We start from the raw sequence: 27,500 nt of genomic DNA on the forward strand, positions 1-27,500 counted from the left end.
ATATATATATATATATATATATATATATATATATATATATATATATATATATATATATATATATATCTCACACACATGTACACACTTATACTAGCTCATGGCTATGTCGTTAAGAAGCTCACTTTTTACCCACATGTGTCTCAGTTCGATTCCACCACACGGCGCGTTAGGTATCTTCTACTATAAACACGGGCCAACTAAAGCCTCAAGATTGAATTTGTAAGACATTAACTGAGTCATTTATGTGTGTGTGTGTGTTGTGTTTGTGTGAGTGTATGTGTGTCTCTATGTCTGTGTATATATATATATATGTGTATATATATATATGTGCGTGTGTGTGTGTGCGTGTGTGTGTACGCATCTGTGTCCTTGTGTTTATGTTTGCTCCACTCTCTCGGCTTGACAACTGGTGTTGGTTTCCTTATGTCCTTGTGACATAGCAGTTGAACAACAGGCCAGTAGCATAACTAACAGACTTAAAATAATCAGTTGATTTGTTCGACCAAACCTCCAAGGTCGTGACCCAGTATGACTGCAGTCCACTGATTGAAACAAGTGTATGATATAAGATACTTACCTATCTATCTATCTATCTATCTATCTATCTATCTATCTATCTATCTATCTATCTATCTATCTATCTATCTATCTATCTATTATCTATTTATCTATCTTTCTCTCTCTCTCTCTCTCTCTCTCTCTCTCTCTCTCTATCTATCTATTTATCTATATGTCTGTCTGTCGGTATGTATGTATGTCTGCCTGTCTGTCTGTCTCTATGCCTGCCTGTCTGTCTGTCAGTCTGTCTATCTAATATATTATATTGTATTTCAGGAAGGTCATTTTTTTGTTGCACAAATATGTTATATAAATATATGTGATATACATATATGTGTGTGTGTGTGTGTGAGAGAGTGCGTGTGTGTGTATGTGAAGATGTTTGGCTTAGTAGGTAGTGTGTTGCACTCATATTCATTTGATCGTGGGTTCGAATCGCAGACCCAGCAACGTGTTGTGTCCTTGAGCAAAACACTTCATTTCACTTTGCTTCAGTCCACTTAGCTGTTAATGGGCAACTCTGCGACTGAGTAGCCTCCCAACCAGAAGGAAATATTGTCCTGTTCACCTACCCAGCAGTGTAGCATCAATCGAACGCTAAAACGATGCATAGCACATTGCAATCAGTGATAACAACATCCGATAGTCTAGTTGAATCACGTGATCACGTGAGATTGTACATATATAATATATATATACATAGAAACATACATATATATATATATATATATATATAATATATATATATATAGTTAAATAAATATATATATGTGTGTGTGTGTGTGTGGACACACATATTCACATTAACACACACAAACACACTACCCACACAAAATACATATATACTTTTACAGTCGCCTCGCTTGACCGCTAAATCTACAGGTTTTCTTCATTCTCTCAGTTTTTCCTCTTAATTTTTTTCGTTGAAGAGCGTAGGCTCGAAACGTAAAATACTTTTTCAATTTTCATTTTCTCGAGCGTCAAACTAATACACCTGCCTGTACATCTGTCTTCGTCTTCTGTTTTTTGATAAATTTCCTCTACTTATGCACACACACACACACGCACACATGCACACATGCACACACACACACACACACACACACACACACACACACACACACACACACACACACATATATATATATATATAAGTGTGTGTGTGTATGTGAGGAGCAATTACCCAGTGGTTATTGGCAGCGGACTCGCTGTCATAAGGTCGCGGTTTCGATTCCCAGACCGGGCGTTGTGAGTGTTTATTGAGCGAAAACACCTAAAGCTCCACGAGGTTCCAGCAGTGGGTGGTGGCGAACCTTACTGTATTCTTTCACCAGAACTTTCTCTCACTCTTTCTTCCTGTTTCTGTTGTACCTGTATTTCAAAGGGCAGCCTTGTCACACTCTATATCACGCTGAATCTTCCCGATAACTACGTTAAGGGTACACGTGGCTGTGGAGCCTCAGCCACTTGCACGTTAATTTCAGGGGCAGGCTGTACCGCTGATCTTATCAACTGGAACCCTCGTCATCATAAGTGACGGAATACCACGATATATATATGTTATGTGTATATATATATATATATATATATATATATAATATATATATATATATATATATATATATATTTCACAACTCACACACAAACATGACAGAAATAACACCCCATAAAACATCGTTTTATGTTTATTCTAACTTGTAAAGCTTTATTTTTTTATTAATTGACATTTTTATGTTTCAGGTTCTATATGTGACTGCTTAATCATGTCATGTACAAAAGAAGCCTTGCAACTGTCAGAATTTCAAAGGGGCCATATTGTGGGACAATCTGAAGGTAGACATAGTCAGCGTAAAATCGTAAAAAATCTTGGGATCCTGCTTTCTACAGTTAATAGAGTGATGATTGTGCAATTCACCCAAGAGGGGAATAAGTCCACATCACATCGCCCTGGTTGACCAGGCTTCTCTGACAGGACACTTCTTTTAACAAAGATAATCTTCGTTGCAAGGCTTCTGACATAGCAGAACAGGTTGATGTCAGACGCACAACAACTGTCAGGTATCTCTGGACACTTGGTTACTATGGCAGAGCATCAAGAAAGAAGCCACTTCTTTGACCAGCCAATATCAAACTGGGAAAAGATTGGGCCAGTGAGATGGTGGAGATGCCACTAGCATTTTGGGACACTGTTATATTCTCCAATGAGTCCAGATTTACTGTATATTTTACAGTGGTCGAGTGTGGATCTAGAAACACTGTGATTAAGAATCTGATGTGAAAAGATTGCAGCCAACAATGAAACATGACAGCTATTCTGTAATGCTCTGGGGAGTAATTTGGAGCAATGGTCAAGCAGAGCTGGTGGAGTGTGATGGAAACATAAACTCAGATATGGCAGAAAGGACTCCTTCCAATCTTCTCCTGTGGTGAAATGATTAAGAAGATTCTTTATTTGTGGAAGATGGAGCTCCTTGTCACACGGCTAAAGTGTTGGATGAGAATGGCATTAAAAAACTTCCATGGCCAAGACAGTCACCAGATATGAAACCTATTGAACAGCTCTAGGGCATAATGGACAGGACAATTCATAAAAAGAACAAGAAAGCATTTTCAAAGCCAGATCTTTTGAAATTACTGCATGAAACTTGGCAAGAAATTTCTCAAGAGAATATTCGTCTTCTGATCAGTAACATGTATAATAGGGTGCTGGCATTGAAAAACGCAAAGGGCATGAGTACTAACTATTAAATATTCACATTATAATATTTAATAAATAATTTGAATGTATAATTTCAGACCACAACTAGCGGGATGGATCATGAAATCATTCCGCATAAGAGAGCAAGAAACAAGCATTTGTTCTCAGCCGTCTGGATTAATGCTCACAACAATCGTGGCAAACAGTACAAAATAATCAGCATATCGAGAGATAATAAAAACGAAGCTTCACGTGGACGATCGCCCCAGTCCAACAGCTAACCTACTGGGACAGATTGAAAGCGTTAAAAATCTCGTCAGTGGGGAGAAGACGGCAAAAATATTCATTGATCAACATATGGAAGATTCTTGAAGGAACAGTGGCAAACTTTGTTGTTGAGAGCTATAGCAAATCCCTAACCGGTTCCCACGACATAACATCGAACTTCTAACCACCCCCATCAAGATAACGGATCACATACTACAATAGCTTACTTTAAGGGCCCACGTCATTTCAGTAGTGTCAAAGAAAGAGTAATCTAAACGGAAATCATGTATATGTATTCAAGAAGTACAGAGATATTCTACTGTCTGCAATCCCAGACAAACCAACGTCAGGTAGCGAAATCAAACTCATACATACACACATGCATACATACATACATACATACATACATACATACATACATACATACATACATACATAAATGTGTGTATGTATTATATATGAATATATACATATATATGTTATATAATAATAATATTAGGGAGTAAATCCAAACTTACAGGGAAAAATTCGATTTAGGATTAAATCCAATTTTACAGTATAAATATATAAATTAAATTAGAGATAAAACCACAGCGTTTGATTTGCCTAGTGGTTTTATCTCTATTTTAATATATATATATATGTGTGTGTGTGCGTGTGTGTAAACATACATGCATACATACATACATACATACATGCATACATACATACATACATACATACATACATACATACATACATATATATAATAAACCTTTACATAAATAAATAACATGAAATACACGAAGGGACGAACAAAAAGACAAACGGGTCATTCAAAGCCTTCATTCTTCAGTCAGAAACTGATCCCACATCGCAGATTTCGATATATATATATATATATATATATATATATATATATATATATATATATATACGTGGTCTGATTAATAATCATATGGACTGTTGTCATAGTAACAAAGGTAAAGCACGCAGAGTAAAACTGCTTGGCACAGTTTGACCTTAAACTTTGCTGTGCATGCGCACTACGTTTTAACGTTCTAGTTCATTGCCGCTGTTTACACCAGTGCTTGGAAAGAAAGCGTGTAGCGTGTGATCGCTGCATTGACCATGCCAGAGAAAGTTGAGCAGAGAATCTGCATCTAATTTTGCAAAATTTTAGCGACACCTGCTCAGAGGCCTACGCCAAGTTTTCATCGTTCTCGACACAATGAAGGAAATCTTGTCCAACAGCAGGCCGAATGTCTTTTTGGTCAGCTGAAAGCAGTTTTGGCACAAACTTGACAGACACGCGTCTCATATTCAAATATTCAGTGATATGGACTGAGCTGAACCGTAACTAATCGGCACATACATACATATATATATATATATATATATATATATATATATATATATATATATATATATATATATATATATATATATATATATATATATATATATATAATATATATATACATAACTCACAGCTGGTGATTCGACAATTTCTCCTCACACCTGTACGCACATCTGCGATGTTCTTCTCAGTTCTGTTGGTTGTGGGTCACCTAGAACATTCGTCAATATCAACATTTTTTCGGCCATCTCAAAATCGTCTGGACCACTCGTACACTTGTGTGCGACTCATATACTCCTCTCCATACACTTCCTGCAAGTTTGCATAGGCCTCTGAGAAGATATCACCATAATAACTTTCTCTGTCATGGTCAATGCAACAATCACACGCTACACACGTTCCTTGCAAGTACTGCTATAAACAGCGGAAATGAGCTAGAATATTAAAGCTTAGTGCGCATGCACAGCAGTGTTCGAGGCCAATCTGTGTCAAGCGACTTAATTCTGCATTACTATGACAACAGTCGGGATCTTTATTGATCAGGCCTCGCATATATATATATATATATATATATATATATATATATATATATATATATATATATACCGGAGTAAACACATAAATGTAAAACAAGGTGGAAAAAAGAGTACTCAAATACCAGTGGTAGAGTAATATGCTTTATTTAAAGCAGCAGAAAATTCAACAAAACCTGAGTTTCCCGTTGCCGTTCATCGGACAGTTTTTGCTAGAACTCTAGCAAAAACTGTCCGATGAACGGCAACGGGAAACTCAGAGTAACAGGTTTTGTTGAATTTTCTGCTACTTTAAATAAAGTGTATATATATATATATATATATATATATATATATATATATATATATATATATATATATATATATATATATATATATATATATATATATATATATATATATACATATACATATACATATATATATACGACAGCGTATCCGATACACCGTCCTTTCTGTATTGTCTACTGTCTTTTGCTCTTCCACTTATTTCTTGCAGCCCTCGCTTACTCTTACCATTGTCCACTCAATGTTACTCTTTCCATTCACTCTGTGCTTACCTTCATACTCTTACTACTGTTACACACCCATCCTGGATCTTGTTTTATTACTATCTCTTCACGTCGCTCGTGCGGTCATTGCCAAAAAGTGAACCAACCATTTATGGACGAGTGAAGTTTATTTAGATTTACCGGTACCAAGACAATCTCATTAGCGTTTGTGCCATGATAAAAATGCACCGTTCAGTGGTTGACAAACTAATGAAAATAAAGTAGGATAGGGAGGACTCTAATATTGTCGAGAGTAAGAAAGCATCTATAGTGTTGGTGTCACGACAAAATACTCTTTGAAGTAGTTCGCGATAGGAAGAACATCCTGGCATAGAATCCGAGTTAAAAATGAAATATATTAGCAAGATGTTAATCTGCAATTTGTTTAGGAAAACAGTAACTCGGAAGAAGACCAATTTACATACATTATTTACATTATTTACATTTGACGGATATTTGTCCTCATCTATACAAAAGTATTTTACATATTACACACGCTCACACGCACACACATACACACACACAAACACACTTCACACACACACATACACACACACGCACACACACAGACACACTCCCACACACACGTTTGTAGGTATAATGGTCGTTATCATGTCGCTATCCGAAGTCTATTACCATTATATCCTAAAAACCCGTAACATGGAATTATCTGTGTAATAACACGAATTTTCTTTCCGGATGTCTGTTCACAAGTGTGCTTGAATATATAGTGTTGTAAGTCATTATATACCGTACACGTTAATAGGCAATTTATAAACCTTTTCTTCCTGTCTTCTTCTGTATTAGGTATATATAATACTAAACATTGAATAATGTTTGGACTGAGATCCCGTTGACACGTCACTAGTATGTCATTATAGTTACTTCATTTCAATGTGCTAATTTAGGAGGCCAGAAGTTGCGATGTTACAACTTTTCTTCTCTCTCACTCTCTCTGTCTCTCTTTCTCTTTATCTATCTATCTATCTATCTATCTATCTACCTATCTATCTATCTATCTATCTATCTATCTATCTATCTATCTATCTATCTATCTATCTATCTATCTATCTATCTATCTATCTATCTATCTATCTATCTATCTATCTTTCTATAAATATATATACATGAATGTATGCTAGGTCGCTGTATTCAAGCGCTTAATCAACCACATCGATACGATATATATATATATATATTTCTGTCTTCTATTTAACTTATCGAGCCGAAATGGTTGACATGCTTTCTTACTGGACATAAAATGATATTCACACAATTGCAACTGTTTTTTTAAAAACCATAGCTGTTTATGTAGGCGGACTTACGCATATCACATAAATACAATTGTAAAAAGGTTTCTGAACAATTTCCTTTTTACCAATCTCAAGGCACTGGACAAATTGAAGCTGATATAGAAGATGCCCCGTAGCGAAATCGAATCTACAACCACATGCTTGCAAGGCGTAGTTCTTTTTCGACCAATATATATGAGGTATATATAATTCATTGAACGACTGAATGAATGGATGTCTGCATGCATGTATGTATGCATGTCAGATTGCTCTTAGTGCTATGTGGTAACGTAGCTCTGTACAACCTATCTCAGTCAGGCTATCGGCGACTAAACAGGCAAATCTACCTAGCCTGCTTGGTAAGGAGGGTGTTTTTATTGGACACACTACAGGACAAAAAGCAAAATTTCTTAAAGGGCAGATGAACTTAGTTGAGTCAAGTCGTCCAACTGTATGCATGTGTGCTTTTACACAAGGTCAATTAGTAAACTTCAGTGATATCCCTGTGTGAGTGAGCGACTCCAAGTTTTTGTTTAGACATATCTGTAGAAGGAAAACTATGATGTAACAACTGCAGTTTTGTCTGCATCCAGTGATGTAGACTAGCTCTCTTTTGGGCGCATGCATGCATTGTTTAGAGAGACCTCTCCTCGCTTGATAATTTTTAAACATTTCTATCAGCATTTCTACTATGTTGCATATTTTGTGTAACCGTAGCCAAAAAGGACGAAACATTAAATGGACAAAACATAAAAGTGCAAAAGTTTACGGACTAATGAAAAGAAGGGCTCTAAAATGCATACCGAAAAGGCCTGTTAGTCATCTTGATACTGTAGAGAGTTCATACCTTTGGATATTTGTTGTTGGAATGATCGCACCTTATTACATCATAAATCCTCTACATCAAGCTCCGAAAGATCAGCTCTTGTAGCAGAAAAATACAGCGTGATAACATAGATGTGGTGGTCCTATATAAAGAGAAACTTTCTGAAGAGCGTCACTCCCTCCACAACAATCCGGTAGCTATTTGCTTAATTGGAGTAAGAAAGCAGAGGACCGAAAGAGGGAGGCTGGTGTAGCGTTTGGAGTAAAGAGTCTCATAGTTTCTAGGTTGGAAGAGACTCCATGTGAATTTAGTGATCGTCTGATAACAAATGAGAATGCCATAGTCAAGCAACAGATTTGTTACCTTAGTGAGTGTCTACACACCAACCTTATGTTCCTCTAGCATTTTATCTTTCGCTAAAGGAGATTGTCCATAAGATTCCTTGTACTGATAAAATTGTCTTACTTGCGGACTTCAATGTTAATGTTGATAAGGATTACCAAACCTGAATGTAATTGGAAAACATAGTCAGAAAATGTAATAGTAGTGGCTTATTACTGCTGCAAATATGTCGGAAGCCGGATTTGAGCATAGCGAAAGTCGTGTTCCAGCGGAAAGGCAAATGAAAAACAGTCTTTCCTGAATAGATCAAGGCTCTGATCAGTGGTCCATAAATGATTTTGTTCTTGTTTGTAGGCGTGATATTCGTATTTTTGTGTAGCGTCCGCCTTATGGGGGGAGCTGAATGTCTGACTGACCATCGCCTTGTTCGTGAAACGGTGAAATTTGCTATAATACCGAAAGTAAAAGCCAATGGCGTCACCATTGCAAAACAATTGTAACTCGTCTGAAAGATGATGCTATCAAAGATGGGGAAAAGAATGGATAACATTCAATTCAATAACTCGTGGTAAGAGTTCAAATGAATCAAATATGGCATTTGCAAAGATGTTTTGTGTATAGTAGATTGAAAACATCGAGACTGGTTTGATGAAAATGATGAAGAAATTCAGGAATTATTAAATGAAAAGAATGTAGCGCTTACGAGAGTCCTTGATGGAGAACCAGGGTAGCATTAGAATGAACCTTTGTACTGGCAGGTGAAGTGTAAGGTACAACATAGGCTTCATGACATACACTTGGTGGAAGAATAAAGAAGGCCAGATCCAATCTGCATCTCATTCCAGCAATACGAAGTATAACTTGTTACAAGAAATTTATGGGTCATATTCCACTCACATTGTTCCTTCTCGTACTCTGAATGGCAAGGAATTGCTTAGTAGTCCTAAAGCTAATCTTGCTCGGTGGCGAGGCTACACTAACGAACTAGTAAATAAACCTTCTGCGGTTGAAGAGTTTGCTTGCTTGATTCCTTTATTCCAACAAAAGACCATATGGCAGAAACGCCTTCTTCGAAGTTAAAATCGCTGTAACAAAGCTAAATGGTGGTAAGTCGCCTAGAATAAATTATCTCTGCGCAGATTTCTTGAAATGTTGAAATGAAAACCTGCTTCGATGTCTAAAAAACTCCATAAGATTTAGATTCAAGAGAATGTCCCAAATGATTGGGAAAATGCATTGATGGTGATTCTCAACGAAAGGAAACGGAAAGTTGGAAGGACGACTGACTGTGGGAATTATCATAGAATATATTTTCCTCTATTGTAGACAAGGTGTTGTGTAAGATCATGCTGGGCAGATTTCTCAATAGCACCGCTGGTGAGGACCACCCTGAGTCTCAGCGTGGTTTCAGAAATGGCAGGGGGCCAGAAATATGATCTTTTCTGTTAGACAATTTCAGGAAAAGTGCATTGATCTGAGGATTGGTCTTTATCAAGCCTTTGTTGATCTAACTAAAGCTTTTGATATTGTGGATAAAATTGCCCCATGATATATTATGAAGCTTGAGTGTCCTGATGAGTTTGTTTCTGTACTTAAAAGTTTCCATGATGGAATGAATGCATGTCTCAGCATGGGTGATAAGCTCTCTGATAGAAGTTTGGTTGCAATCTCTCTCTATATAAACGGCAGTTTGTCTGTGCGTGTTTCTGTGTGTCTGTCAGGTTGTACCCTCACCCTGACCACGGCTTTCAACCGATTCTGATGAAACTTGACACACACATAGCCCAATGTCATAATTCAAAACTAACGCAGCCAAAAGTTTGAAAAGTTCCCCCAGTTCTGAAAAAAATCGATAAATTCGACATGGGGTCGAGAATCAGAAACACGAACCACAAACTGTCTAGGGGACGCAATTCAACCTTTTTTAACCCTCCCCCAAAAATTTACCATCATTTTTTTGCTATTTTTTGGCTATAACTCTCTAAAAATGCTTTATAGTTATTTCCCTTACAAACCTGAGCAACGCCGGGCGATACTGCTAGTTATGGATAAGCAAGAGAATATACCAGCATCAATTCTGCATTGTACTTTGCTATGATTTTCTAGATGGCTTGCATGGGGTCTATATCACATACTGTACAATGAGTTAGATGTTCAATATATGACGATTTGTTGTAAAAAAAGTTCTCATCACTAATACGCGAATTCCTATATGTTGACAACTGTGATCACTACTAGAGCGATATGTGGTATCATTTGAGCTCTTTCTTGATATAATATAGTGTATTGGGTCTAACAATTTGTCTAAAAATAACAGATGTAATCTAACCGGCACCAGGTAAGCATCTTGTGTCAAACATGTACATACAGACAGAAATTGGTGGTTGTGGATAAATTCCTGTATTTAGGCACTACTGTGAATCTAGTGATGAATTTGGAAAATTGGATACATGTTTATGGCCTCGGCATTTCATTTGAGACACAGTTGGTTTACAGTACATGTGTTATTTCTTCGTTGCTCAATGCTTGTGAGATCTGGGTTACATACTGGAGACATGAAAAGACTGGAATGATTTTACAAACAGTTTCTCCGATCTATATTGGATATTCGATGGCGAATATAAGGGACGTTGAAGTCCCCGAATGCAGACACTCTAGCTGTATAGTCTCTCGTACTGCAGCACCGATCAAGATGAAGTAGTTACATGGTCAAGACGGAAGGCAATCGGATTCCCACCCAATTTCTATGTGGTGAAATAGTTCAGGTATAAAAAGAGCAACACACAAACTGAATCTAAAATACTTTGCGGAAGGTCAAAATGGTTGGGAAACCCTTGCTCAGGATTTTTCACCATGGAGGAAAGCAATGCATGATGGGAAGAGAGAATTAGAATAAAATCATATCGAGCATAGTAAGCTTCAAATGTACGTGAGGGTCTTGCTGATAATTTATCTTGGAGCACAGCTCAATTTAACGTGTAACGAGTGTAAGAGTGTAAGTAAGAAAGGCCTTAGAAGTAACCGTGGAAGACGCAGGTACAGCATAGTTGTTAACTATGCATTGTATAACAGCTCTACTTCAATGAGTTTTGAAAAGAATATGCATCGTGAGGTGAACTGAAGCATCATAAAAATGTTCATTAAAACAATACTATAACACATACTGTAGGAGATACTCATTGTTGCCACGCCTACACAAAAGAAAACATGTCACTCGCGGGAGTGAAAAACATGATTAAGTGAACAATCAAACGACAGCTTAATTTGAGTTGCAGCCATCACGTATGTAATGTATATATTTATATGTATCTACATGCGCGCGACCGTGTGGGTGTGTATTCCCTGTGTCTATATATGTGCATATGTTCATATATATACATATAATATATAATATAATATAATATAATATAATATAATATAATATAATATATATATATGCGCACATATATAGGGAGACACAGGGAATACACATCCACACGGACGCGCGCATGTAGACACATATTAGATATATACATTACATACGTGATGGCTGCAACTCAAATGAAGCTGACGTTTGATTGTTCTCTTAGTCATGTATTTCACTCCTATGAGTGACTAGTTTTCTTTTGTGTAGACGTGGCAACAATATATATATATCAAAAATTAAAAGTATTTAAAAAAACCAAAACATATCAAGTAGATTATGAGTGGAAGATAACGGCTTATTCACAGTAAACGGCCCCGAGGTTTTATCACGTCATCAACACGCATCCGGAACTTGATACATGTATTCCCCACTGTTTCACTGGAAGACCTTCGAACACTCCCTTTTCTTGGCCAGCAGTTCGAACTTGGTTTTGTAGGCAAATCATATGTGGCAAGGAGTCGAATACTGCTGCCATAAAAATGGCCTGCAAGCGGCAACCTTCTCCAGCCAGAGTTTGATCACAGTCGCCAGCAGCTTCACATGACGTCACCTTCACTGAGGGCACACCCAAAGACCATCACACACATATATATCTATATCTATAAACGAGAGTTTGTATGTGCGTGTTTGCCTGCGCGAGCACGTAAGTTCCTTATGCATTCCAAAACCGAGTTACCGATTTTGATGTATAGGGTATCAAAAGATTTTTTCCATAAGTCAGCTATCGTAAACATTTTATACGACAACGATGACGACAGGGTCACATTTCCTATATGAGCATGTACGTTAAAAGACTGCCATCATCACGACACACATCTTCCCTCACTCACTCTATCTCTCTGTCTCTCTTTATTTCTCCCTCTCGCACACATTACGTGCGCGCGGACGCACACACGCACGCACGCACGTCCATTTCATATACACGTACATACATCTTTCATTTTCTCTTCTCCTTCACTTTCTGCTCTCTCTGCCTCTTTCGTTTTCTCTTCTTTGAATATCTGTTCTCTTCAAAGCATAAAGAAATACATTTTACGGGATGAGCGAGAGAAACACAGAATGAGAAAAAGACAGAGAGACAAGAGAAAGAAACTGAGAGAGAAATGTTTCTATAGAATAAGATGAAAGACAAGGATAGAGGGTGAGAGAGAAATGTTAATGTTTCATACCCTATGTATGTTCTATAGTTGAAAGTGAAAGAAAGCCGATAGAAAGTTGATACTGTATGGGAAAGTGAAAGAAAGCCGACACAAAGAGAGGGGGGAAGGCGGGAGAGAAAGAGACGCTGAGAACCCCAGAAACGAGATCGGGTCGCACAATTTTCAGGTCATTTTTACTTTCGTCTCATGTTTCACGCTTGCGTAGAATTAGGCATTATCTCTCTCTTTCCGTTTTTCACTATAATGTACAGAGAGCTTATGCTGTCAACGTGTTACGAATTCACTAACTTCATTTCCTTCTTTTGGAATTTAGAAAGGTGCGCAAAAATAAATTCGTTAGGCACACACACACACACACACAGTTAAAGTTCTGTATGAATTATGTTATTTTTTGCTGTGCGCTAAAGTACAACTTTACTTTACCTATTCTATCATTCCTGTTTGTGATGAGCTTATTTCAAAACCTGATCTTCCATTTAAACTTACAAGGAAGTTATCTCAGAAATCCTGTCCTTTACTTGTTGTTTCTAGCATGTCCAGGGTGACATTTGCGTACTTCCAATTATTTCTTTCCTCAATTTACTCATTCCAATGTTTTCCATACAGGAGCTTTGCGTTTTACCCGAAAGCGGGTAGCTGATGTATTTCTTTTAGAAAGATTAAACTTTCAAAAACAAATTATATTTCCCACATTCGTAATCTCTGTATTTTTCCACGTGGATAAAAAGCAAAATTTGAAAACAGTTGAAAATTAGGAAATTTCGGTGGGGATGGGGGAAATTATAATTTTGAAAACGTGATTTCTGGGCAAAATGATATTAACCCTCTTTTTATTCGATGAAACAGTACATAGTTTGTGATCCTTCTTAAGAACATCAATAACTTTCATGCAAATTGTACCCTCCCCCTTTCACTTCTGGATAAACTATAACTTCCATTACGTCAGTAATCCACTTCATTATATATCAGCTAACAGAATACATTACGTTTATCAACACAGAACATAACCAAATCATTCAGAGTTTACCGCTTTTTCTCATTATAACAGTATACAAATTGACATGAATTTTTCCACATCTTTTTATTCATTACTAAGAAATAAAACTATACAATGTACAACTTCAAATTGCTATGTCTTCCATCTTATATGTTCCTTAATCGTTCGCCTTTTTCAGCTATGCCACCAAAACGAAGACATTCTAATTTATCTTCACAAATAAGGGCCGCAAAGAAAACTGCCTCTATTCTGCCCAAGAAAACTCAATTCAGCGATGTTCAAATGTGCAATATTTCAAAACGATCACTGACGGCGGAGGTTCTGCTCCAAACTACACCTATTGTCTGGGGTGAATGCACGATGGCACACCATGGTGCATTAGAAGCCCTAGATAGTTTACTATGGGATATTCGAAACAATACTGCCATCATGGATGGTGGGCTTAACTTTTGTCCTTACAGGGGATTTCCATCAAATATTACCAGTCATATTACGGAGTACCCGAGCTGACGAGATCTATGCGTGTCTGAAGTCTTTACTTCTGTGGGGGTCTGTTCGCCAGATTTCATTAAGCAAGAATATACGAGCTCACCTCTAAAACAACCCCTTAGCTGAGGTATTCTCTCATCAACTTCTACAAATTGGAAATGGCACCATACCGTTGAACAACATCCTGCAACAGCATGTACTGCAATGTAGATACATGATGTCTACATTGGCCGAGCTTAAAGAAAAGGTATTTCCCACATTGCAAGACAACTTCAAAAACATACATGGTTCGCAGAGAGAGCTATTTTAGCGCCTCGGAATGACAGCATTCATAAAGTAAACCACGAACTCCTCCACAATCTATCTAGAGATGCTTCAACGTTTGTCTCCATTGATACTACCATCGATGAACAGGCCACTGTTGAGTATCCAGTTGAATTTCGCAAGTCTCTACAACCCACAGGACTGCCACCACATAAGTTGTTATTAAAGAGAGGTGCACCTATCATGCTCTTTAGGAATTTGATTATGCAATGGTGCAAGATTGACTGTAACTACAATGACAAGTCATGTCATAGAAGCAACCATTATTACCGGCTGCCATCGAGGAGAGATTGCATACATTCCATGCATGCCCCTTATTCCCTTAAACGTACCATATAAATTCAGTCGCTTCCAGTTCCCAATTTGATTGTGCTTCGCTATGAAAATCAACAAAGCCCAGGGTCAAACTTTAAAAATTGTGGGTCTCAATTTACAAATATCCTGCTTTTCTCAAGGACAACTGTATGTCGTATACTCTCGAGTTAGCAGTGCAGATGATTTATATATTTATTCTATCAACACTGCTCTTACGCAAAACATAGTTTGCTCAGAAGTAATGTCGGCTTCATTTAACATATGTTGAAGTGTGAAGTCTGCCTAACATTAGAGATGGTGATTTTCACAATGAAGCATCTTTCTTTCCATGTAACTGAATTTCTGCATTACGGATACCTCTATGTCCTAATACGTCATCCAATTCTTAAGCCTAGGTCATTTTGGGGGCGATTTAAGGATTTCATCCTAATCTAAGCTGCCATTCTACATGTTCTGGGTATCAACAACTTCAGCATTGTTCATCACAAAATGACTGAAAAATATGTTTCTAAAGAAGAGTTGTTTGCTTTACACTCCTCGTGTGCCGATTCTGCCCAGAAGAAAGTAACAAATAATACAATGTAGCTGTAGGTCATAACGCCCGGGCTACGCTGGGATGCATTGCTTGTGTGTGTATGTGTGTGTGTGTGTGTGTGTGTGTGTGTGTGTGTGTGTGTGTGTGTGTGTGTGTGTGCGCGCGCGTGTGTGTGTGTGTGTGTGTGTACAGATATTATTATTAATAAAAAATAGTAATATAAGTGGCTAGCAAGCATAAAATAACCAAGAAGACAAAATTATTACCGTAATTTTATACTCAGGGTACAAGATAGTACACATCATTGCTAGAAATAAGAGTCCAAACGGCTCAAGAACAACAGTCAATCATTTATACTTACTGGTGAATTCGAGGAAACGAGTATACAAAAAGCCAACTTACTAATAGCGAGTAAAAATCGCAAATGAGTTTGCAAACGTACTCATATCACTTGATTTCTAAACCTGTGATAAACACTTAGTCCTCATCAGTGAGTATTACTGCTGAGGGATAAATGTACTCGTGATATGAGTACGTCTGCAAACTCATTTGCGATTTTTACTCGCTATTGGTGAATTGGCTTTTTATATACTCGTTCCTTCGAATTTACCGTTGGATTCTTATTTCTAGCAATGCTATGTACTATCTTGTAGTTTGAAATATAATTAGATACTCTCAGTAAATATGATTTGATTTGATTAGCTACAAATTTAAATGTGAATCAGGAAGAGAAATATATTATTTTCTACCTATCATTGTCTATGATGTGCGGGCTATTGTTTTAAAATATAATTTTTTAAATGAAGAATTTTTGTACTTAAATCATAGAAGCTCCTGCACGTTTTACCTGGTCCAATTTCATTCCATAATCTTAAAATGATTATTCAATATTTGTGCAACATATCGGGAAGGTTGCCATAGGAGATGCTCCATGGAAGGTAACGCGGACTGAAATACTGTCTTGGGAAAAGCTGAAGTTCTACATTCATCACAGCTTCTCGAGAACCCCTTTGCTATCATTTTCTGTGCCTACTCACCATCCAGTCATCAGCTACTTTGCACAATCACCAGGGGAACATATCAGAAGACATTCTGTATCAAACTTAAATGATCAAAACTAAACCAACACACCTATAGTTTACCTATGCCATATACAATTAAGTACTGATCTTCATTGAAAATACATGGTACGGTTTTAAACAGTATGGGCTAGCATCTTCAATATGAGCTGCAGCTGCAACTCTTAGTCGAGGTATTCTTCAGTCAACCCGATGATGCAAGTCTGTTCACATAGCAGTTGATGTTCACGTCGCTGTCAAATATTAAACATATTTTTCACAATTTCTTTTAGCCTAGGCATGTGTTTCCTGACAATCTGCAGCTGGAAATAGGAGCATCCATTTTGTTGTTATAAAATTTGTATATACCAAAATCTATGGAACGGTATGAGATTAGTTGTTAAATCTCCTAATAGTCGTCGAAGCCACTATAATAAAGGTTCTTGCCGAGGGAGCTGTTTTCAGTTCATAAACATTTCCCTTATTTCATCAGATATGCTATTTGCACCCAAGTACTTTCAGTTTCCGGTGATACTTTGTCAAGTATTTCAGGGACAATCTCTTAAGTTTGCTGGAATTGAGCTGACAAGTCTGTGTTTCTATGATGGTCAAATGTAATGTTTGTCCTTGTTCTAGGCCGAGCAGACAACTTGTCATTAACACACCAATTCGCAAAACCCGACTAAAAAAAAAAAACATTTGTGCTAGACATGTTTCCATTTTATGCGTAGTATTTCAATTTAGAATTACAAGAACTCATACGAAGTTAAAATCATTTCAGTTTAATAATCTGCTTCTACATATTCGGCTAGGGCAAAGCCAACTGCATCTGCTAGTGTCTGCGTGTGTGTACACACACAAACCCTGACAGACATATATGTATGTATGCATGTATGTAATGTATGTATGTATATGTATGTATATATGTATGTATATATGTATGTATGTATGTATGTATGTATGTATGTATGTATGTATGTATGTATGTATGTATGTATGTATGTATGTATGTATGTAGATAATATATGTATGTATGTATGTATATGTATGTATATATATATATATATATATATATATATATATATATATACGTATGTATGTATGTATGTATAAATACATATATACGCGCAGATACATATACGCATTTACGTAAAATGTAATATGCATGCAACAAACATATATCCATACCCACACACATACAAACACTTGCACACACACACACACAGAAACACACAAACACACACGCAGACACAGACAAACACATACACACAGGCGCACATACACACACACACACACACACACACACACAACATGCATAGATATTTTCTCCTGAATATTAATTAGCAAAATAACAGTGTTTCAATATTAAGCGGAAAAGGATATCTGATTTTTCTTTTTCTGGTGGAATCGAATGAGAGTAGGTGGAATAGAGGGAGTGGGAGCGATTAACGGATATTATAGTTCTCTTGCTAAAAATAGCTCAGTTCGGAAAACTGAATTCGTCTCTTCGAAGAACGTCGGTTAGGAATAGCGGTAGCTCTATCGCCTAATATGTTGTTTACAGTGCAACAGGAAATTTTCAATGGTTCTTCTCTATATGCGTGTTAGTGTGCATATGTATATATCATTCATACTTGTTTTGTATATGTGTGAACTATGTCTATCGTAACGAAGTACTTCCCCACACAAATAGAAAGACTCAGTCACGATCACACAGAAATACACGCACACTATATACATCATGCGGTGAATAGTGCTTATTACAAACGCTTGCACTTACACCTGCGCATATACACGAAAACACGCACAAATGCGCGCGCGCGCAAACACACATGCGCACGCACACTCGCAAATACAAAGAAACACATGCACATGAGGAAGTACATGTTGTCACTGTTCCACAGCAATCCTATTTATTATTAGCACAGTCGCATTCTCAATGACTGAGCATTTGGATTCTATTATCAAGAATTTTTCTCTTAATTCGTGTCAATCAGCTCTATGACATGTGGGGCTTGTCGATGTAAAACGGAAATAATTTCGGAGACAGTATGAAAACCTCAATGACAATAGTAGTCGTTATATATATATATATATATATATATATATATATGATCAAAATAAGCAACAAGAATGACTCCGGAGTCATTCTTGTTGATTATTTTGATTATAATCACCCCACGGATTTTTATGGATAACACCATACATAATTCTGGTGCATCTAAATTAAGTACCATATTCATTTGAATCTAAATTTTTGCTGAACTTATATATATATATATACAGAGAGAGAGAGAGAGAGAGAGAGAGAGAGAGAGAGAGAGAGAGAGAGAGAGAGAGAGAGAGAGAGAGAGAGAGAGAGAGAGAGAGAGAGAGAGAGAAAGAGAGAGAGAGAGAGAGAGAGAGAGAGAGAGAGAGAGAGAGGGGGAAATGTTTACATGTTTATACACACGCACACACACATAAAGCAGTCACGTTTCCAAACTAATTATAATGTGGATGGACGAATGGGTACTGATTTATGAAATCACACGCAAACATATGCACACACATATTCCACATTCTATATATATGCATTTGGCTTTATCTTCCTTCCTGCTCCCTTTTCTTTTCTGACACTTCCAGTTCCATTGTTTTTTCTTTAATTATCTATCTATCTATCTATCTATCTATCTATCTCTATCTATCTATCTATCTATCTATCTATCTATCTATCTATCTATCTATCTATCTATCTATCTATCTATCTCTATCTATCTATCTATCTATCTATCTATCTACCTATCTATATAGCTACCTACTTGTCTATCTGTTTCTACACACACGCACACACAAACACACACATACACACATATGTATATATATATATATATATATATATTATATATATATATATATATATATATATATATATATATATATATACATATATATATATATATAATAATTATAATAATAATATTTAGGATTAAATCCAATTTTATAGTATAAATATATTATATTATATTATATTAAATTAGAGATAAACCACTATTAAGCAAATCAAACAGTGAAAAACATAAGCCAATGCATATAATTAAATAAAAAATATAAAAGTTAAAAATTAAAAAATTGTTTAAATAATTTTAACTTATAAATTTAAATATATATATATATATATATATATATATATGTATATTTTTATATTTATATATTATTTTATTTATTTATTTATTATTTTTTTTAAATATCAAAAGTATTAAAAGTTTAGTAAAAGATAAAGAGTAAAACACTACGATCGTTTCATGGCTGTACCAATTCGAATAACAATAATTTAAATTCAATTAATAATTCGAGTTATGGTTACAGTCAATCTTCAGATTAATTGAAATATTTTAAAAATAATCAGAAATATTAAACAATATTTTTAAGATATAAATATAATAATTTTACTAATAATAAACTCTAATATCACTCTAGAAACTTAAAACTTAACAATTATGATTATATCAAAATCGATAATAATGTTAAATATTAATCTTAATTTTTAAGGTAAGAAACCCACCAATAATCTAATATCGGTAATAGTCTATAATCTAATTACATAAATATAAAAAAAAAAAATGGCTATTATATATAAATTATCAATGAAAATATATAAATGTATATAAATAAATATAATTAAGATCTAAAATAATCTCTAAAAATAAATATATATGCACATATAATAAAGACCTAATAAAATAATTTTTCATATTTAAAGATGAAATAGCTAATTTCAAAAATACAAACAAACAAACTTAAACGAACTTTCGGAAATCTTATTTAAAATACTTATAGAAATAATCAATTCGTAGTTATATAGTATCGAATAAATACTATAAATACTATAAATATATTTATGGATGGGAATAAACTAGCGAATATCAATTTAAAAAGACAAAAACTAAGTTATGCTATTAAGTTGGACATGGCCTGGACCAATCTTTGGTCGAAACATATCTAAGTTTATCTAAGTTTATCTAATTTTAATTATAAGAAATTTAAAACTACAATTAATACTATTAATACACGTATATACACAAACCCAACTTTAGGCAACTCGTATACTATCAAACAACAAATATATCGCTAAGTAAAATCTTACGAATAAGCTTAAATTTAATATCTAATGATATAGAAAATTACGATAATTAGAACATTACATAAACAACGATATTTACACAAGAAAAATATTATTACACCAAAGACTTATAAAATATAAAAATTTACAATTTAAGGATCTTAAATATAAATAAATACTTATCTTAGCGACGTTTTGTAATGAACTAAAATGTTGAATCGGAAAACGTCTTTACAGCGTTTATAAGAATACTCGTGGAATTACGTTATTAGCAAAAAAAGAATAAATTGTTGAAGAATTCATTAAGCGTGAGGAACAAATACGCTTTATCAATGAAGATTGTGAATGGGAACAGTAATCGTTTATCAATAAGTGTAAATAGAATGAAGTCACAAATAAAGAATAAAATCACTCTATACTATAAGATTTATTAATAAAATAACTATGAAAAATAATACTTAATACAGAATAAATAAATAATTTAAATGATTAAAAACCACTAATTATTAAATATACTCTAAAGATCTTATATGATTAATATATAAAAAAAAAATTTAATAGTAACCCCTCAACTTACTATAAAGTCTTTCGCAATGGTCTTATAATTATAAGCTAAAATTAGTGATCATAACCAAAACTCTAAATACTTATCAAAATTTACGATATAACTATACATACGTATACATATATATATAAACATACATACATATATATATATATATACATACACACATACATACATATACATATATACACATATATACACACATATACACACATACACATATGCACACACATACATACATGTACATACATACAATACTCAATATATACACATACACACATACACCCCCACACACATAAATAAATGTATATACATATACATATATATACACGCAGATCAACCTATACACATATATACATACACACACAAACACATATATCAAATAAATAAATACGTATATAAATGTCTATATTCATACTTCAAAACAAAAAAAGAGGTAACCATTAAGTTTAATCTAAATATTTAATCTTACTAATCTATACTTCTATACATACGTACATATATGTATACACACATATATAGATCATATAACCAAAACATACTACACTTTGTAAATTAAAAAAAATGATTATTAATTCTTGGTTTAACATATTGAGTTCAATATTAGATAGTGGGCAGTGATCCTTATAGCTAAAGTCCAAATCTTTACGCTTGTGTGAGGCATTCATATTTTACAACTGACGCACAAATGAAAATGTACGCATATAAAGTTTCCAAAGTCAAACTGATTTTTTAAAAACTGAAGTTGGAACGTCGCATCAGTGCACTCACATTCTACAAGGAAAGGAAAACGCTTGCACGCAAGCAAATTTCAGAAATTACTGTACATCGCCACAGCAAAATAATTAGAGGGGCACTGCCTCTAACCATTGATATATATATATATATATATATATATATAATACATGTTATATACATCTGTGTGTGTGCGTGTGTGTGTGTGTGTGTGTGTGTGTGTGTGAATGTATAAACATTTATCTCTATTTTTTATGAAGGTACATTTTGTTCGGCGTAGATCCTGCTGCTCTCGATTAGTGCGGTGTTCTGCTAAAATATCTTCTGCTATAAGATGACATTTTTAGCAATAAATGTCACATATATAAGGGTCGAATTTCCAGAACCTATTACTCTCGGTGACAGAAGCATAGACGATTTTTTAGCGTGGTACATGGCAGAATGTATGTAAGAGAAGTGTAATCGGGTACATCAAGCCAGGGTTAGGTTTACGCAACTATAGGACTGTTGCAAGAGCGATAAAAAGATGCAAAGAAAATATAATGCAATTGTTTTTGGGTATATTGACGTGAGAAGCAAGAGCTAAGGTGTGAGTAGGCTTGTGCTTTTGCTATTTCAAATGCGGTCTAGAGTGAGTGATTTCGTGTGTTTTTGTATAGTGTAACAATTACGGTTGAATAGAAATCATGGCAGATAATGGAATACGATTCGAAATTGATTCAGTGTCATATCTGTACTTACACGAAGTATAAAATACACATTTCTAGATTTCTGCTGATGGTGTGAGTGTGCATGTGTGTGTGAGCGTGTGTGTACGTGTGTGTGTGTGTGTGTGTGCGCGCGTCTGTGTACAAATAGACGGGGTGCTCATGTATATATGTATGACGTATTAATATATATTGGTTTCAAATTTTGGCACTAGGCCAGCATTTTTCGGGGAATGGATAAGTCAATTAAATCGACCCCAGTGCTCAACTGGTACTTATTTTATCGATCCCGATAGGATGAAAGTTAAAAATCGATCTCGACGGAATTTGAACTCAGAACATAAAGACGGACGAAATGGCCCTAATCATTTTGTCCGATGAGCTAACGATTCTGCCAGCTCGCTGCCTTATGTTAATATATTGGGTTGGCAACTAAGTTCACCCCGTTTTTAAAAATTTAAACTTTTAAAAGGTTTAATAAAAAATAACAACTAATTAATCAATAATGTATTCACCCTTGTTGTTTACAACTTCTTTCCAACGTTCAACAAGATTTTCAATACCTCGTTGGGAGAAATCACCCGATTACGACTCGAAAAATTGATCCAACCAAGCTCTCAATTCTGCATCAGTATTGAATGAAACTCCGCGCATAGCATTTGAAAGCGATCGAAAGAGGTGGAAATCCGTTGGTGCCAAATCAGGAGAGTACGGCGGGTGTGGCATCACTTCCCAGCCATGCGTTTGAATGGCTTCCTTGGTCATATTGGTGATATGAGGGTGGGCATTGACGTGCAGCAGAAGAACTCCGTGCTGCCGATTAGACCTTTTCTTTTGAATAGCCGTGTTGAGTCGTTCCATCTGTTAAACGTAGAGTTTCTGTTCAAGCAATTCGTAATGGATAATACTTTCCTAGTCCCACCATACTCACAACATCGTTTTACGCGGATGAAGATCTTGTTTCACACGCGGTGTCGCTTGTTTACCGGGGCGAAGCCATTCCTTACGCTGCTTCATATTGATGTACAGGCACCATTTTTCGTCGCCAGTAACGATTCGGAAAAGAAATCATTGCTTGTGTCCATGAATTGAGCGGTGACGAGCAAGCAAACCAGCGGAGATTGTGGCTTGTTTATTTTTATTGTTGTCACTTAAAGCATGCGGGACCCATGCTCCATACTTCTGAACCTTTCCCATCAAGTGAAAATGCTTCTCTATAGGAGTGTGGGAGCATTCCATTTTCTCTGCCACTTTCCTTGTAGTTTGACGAGAATTTTCGCGCAAAAGTTGGTTTAATTGCTCTTTATCGAACTCAACTTGACGGTGCGTCTTTGAGGTCAAAATTTCTATTTTTGAACTTAGCATATCAATCACGAGCGGTTCTTTTAGCTATGGCACCCTCTCCATACACAGCACATATATCGCGCGCAGCTTTTGCGGCCTTAGAACCTTGATTAAAAGCATGAAGAATGAGAGGTGTCGAAAATACTCGTTTTTCTTAATTTGACATTCCATTTTAATGATCTAAAAATAAACGAAAATTAACTAAAATTAACTAGAAAAAAGCAAAAACAAAATAGATTCCAAAATGATTCAAAACTAGAATTCTCTAAAAAAAAATAGATTCCAAAATTTAAAAGCGCAATAAATTCCAAAATTTAAAAAATCCGCGGGAACTTAGTTGCCAACCCAATATACTAGTACATCGTAAGACAGCGAGCTGGCAGAAACGTTAGCAAGCTGGGCAAAATGCTTTGTGGCATTTCGTCTGCCTTTATCTTCTAAGTTCAAACTTTGCCGAGAATGACGTTACCATGCATCCTTTTGGGGTCGATAAAATAAGTACCCGAAATCTAGAAATATGTGTAATTGAATTGATACCATTCCGAAACTGCTAACCTTGTGCCAAAAGTTGAAAATACTATATATTAACATGGATATTAATATATACGTGCATGTCCTTCCATCCTTGTTTGAGGTCGATAAAATAAGTACCAGTTGAGCACTTAGGGGTCGATGTAATCGACTTACCCCGTTCCCGAACTGGCTGCCCTTCTGCCAAAATTCGAAACCAATATATGTGTATGTGTATACCTGAGCGCGCGTGCATGTGTGTGTATGTGTGTGCCAACGGTAAATCCCCGAGGTGTAAACAATTTGTCACATTGTGGAAAAGAGATAGTAAAAATGTGTGTGACTGAGAGAGTGGGGGAGGGGCGGAGGGAGGGAATGAGAGATTCCAAAGCTACGAGCAAGTGCACACGTACGAACACACACACGTTCGGACTCTATTAGCCCTCTGCCACCACACAGACGACAATTTGCTGGGTGTGTGTGTATGTGAAAGAGTTGGGACTATGTTTATATGTACGCACGTCATTAACCTTCATACGTGTGAGAAATAAAAGAGAATTGTTATGAAAAATATTGTTTACCTTCAGGTTATATAAATGAATAAGATATTTAATTCCCACACTTTAAATCATTTGTTTCGTGAATTCTATTTACTTTGCTATATTGTATATGTTGAATTCGGTTTTGTATGATTTGTGTGTATATATAGGTCTGATCAATAAGTATCCGGACTGTTGCCGCACTAACAAAGCTAAAGCACAAAAAGTGAAGCCGCATGGCAAAAATTGACCTTGAATTCTGCTGTGCATGCGCACTAAGCTTTAATGTTCAAATTCACTTCTACCGTTTACAGCAGTGCTTGAAAGGAACGTGTGTAGAGTGTGATCGTCACATTGACCATGACAGAGAAAGTTGCCATGGCGATACCTGCACAGAGGCCTACGCAAGGTTGCCGAAAGTGTATGGAGAGGTGTATGAGCCACACACAAGTGTATGGGTGGTTCAGGCGATTCCAAGATGGCCCAAAAATGTCGATATTGACGAACGTTCTGGGAGACCCGCAACCAGCTGAACAGAGAAAAACATCGCAGATGTGCGTGCAACTGTGAGGAGAAATCGTCGATTCACCATCCGTGAGTTATCAGAGGATATGCAGATTAGTTACGGTTCACTTCAGTCCATTATCACTATTTATTATATATATTAGTAGCGATGGCGCAATATATATAATATATATTGTATATATTGCTAATATATATAATAGATTTATGACGATTTTGGAGAAAAATTTCCCAGCTTCACATAAGTATAGCAAACTCTTCTCCCCTAGGAGAATCAGAATCTCATATTCCACCCTCCCAAATATAGGTACGACTATAGCCCGCTTGAACAGGAAAATATAAACTTAGCCCATGAGATTGATAATAATAATTATATTAGTGGTATGACCCCTAATAATGATTCTAATAATAGTAGATTTGTAAGAATCCAAAACAAGAGGACTAATATAAATCGAAGTAATAGTACATTTTGTAACTCGAGTAATAATGACATAATACTTGATAGCACTGCAGCAAATTTGACGATACTATAAATAGTAATGATAGGGGAAATAATGATAATAATAATATCCGTAGCTGAAATTGTAAGGATAATGCCTGTTACTGAGTCCCGAAAACGTCGTACTTAAATGTACTATAATGACGAAAACTAATGTCTTCATTTACATCAGGTGCTCTGTATATATGATAAAAACGCCTCAGTAACCATATTACGTCTTTTAGACTTAGGCATAAAACCAATAGTACCTCATTATCTATGACGATCTGGGAACTCAAGAATAGTAATAGTGAATTTAGCCTAAAATGGGATAGATTCCGCAGAACTCATCCACGCAAAAATAGCCGAGATGGATGAGAACGATGTTGTATGGAGATTTGCAACATATTTAAATATAGGGATAAGCAAAACCTAATTAATAATAAATTAGACCGTAGAGTATCTTGTGTACATAGGATTACCCGTACCTTCAAATATTTTAGAAGCAAATAATAATTAGTATATCATACTATGATTTGGTAGCATGAGTTATCCGGGGTGTCATATTATTCATAGCATACCCTCTATTATCTAGAAATATATATAGTATTGCTATCTAATAACCCTTAACCGCTTTAATCTGTAATCCTTCAATATTTATATTACATATATTCCCCTTCGGTATTGGGATTTTCTTCACTTATAGTTATAGTGTTTACATTAGCAATGGTTACTAAATCATGCGCTTCCCCTAACTATAAGGTATACCTCATAGGAACTGTTATTATTCAACATGCTGCATAAAACCTTCTAAATATAAATAGCTATCTCACCACTCCTATATCTTGATCCCTCCTACTATTTTCCTCTGAAACTCTCTAAATTATAGTAGGCTTAATGCATTTTCTCTAAACTCATTCTGCCATAAATATAAGATAAGGAAACAATGTAATTATTTTGGTTTCTAGTTTTGATATAACTTTTTTTAAAATAGTTTATCCTTTATATTGGAAATCTATATCATCATCTACGTCTGAGAAGAGGCACGTCTTTCAAAGTGGTGTAATGTTTTCATTGATCGATGAAATGGAGCGGCTGTAATGTATTGATTCCTGGACATCCTTGTTATATATATATATATATATATATATATATATATATATATATATATATATATATATATATATATATATGCTGCTGGCGTGAGCAGAAGGTGCCACAGAATTGGTAAGAGAAACATTGTGGGACTGCCCAAAAAGGGAGAATTGTCCAACAGCAAGAATTGACTGGACATCCCTCTGCTCTTAG

Source organism: Octopus sinensis, linkage group LG11 (assembly GCF_006345805.1).
Source record: "Octopus sinensis linkage group LG11, ASM634580v1, whole genome shotgun sequence".
Taxonomy (NCBI): Eukaryota; Metazoa; Mollusca; class Cephalopoda; order Octopoda; family Octopodidae; genus Octopus; species Octopus sinensis.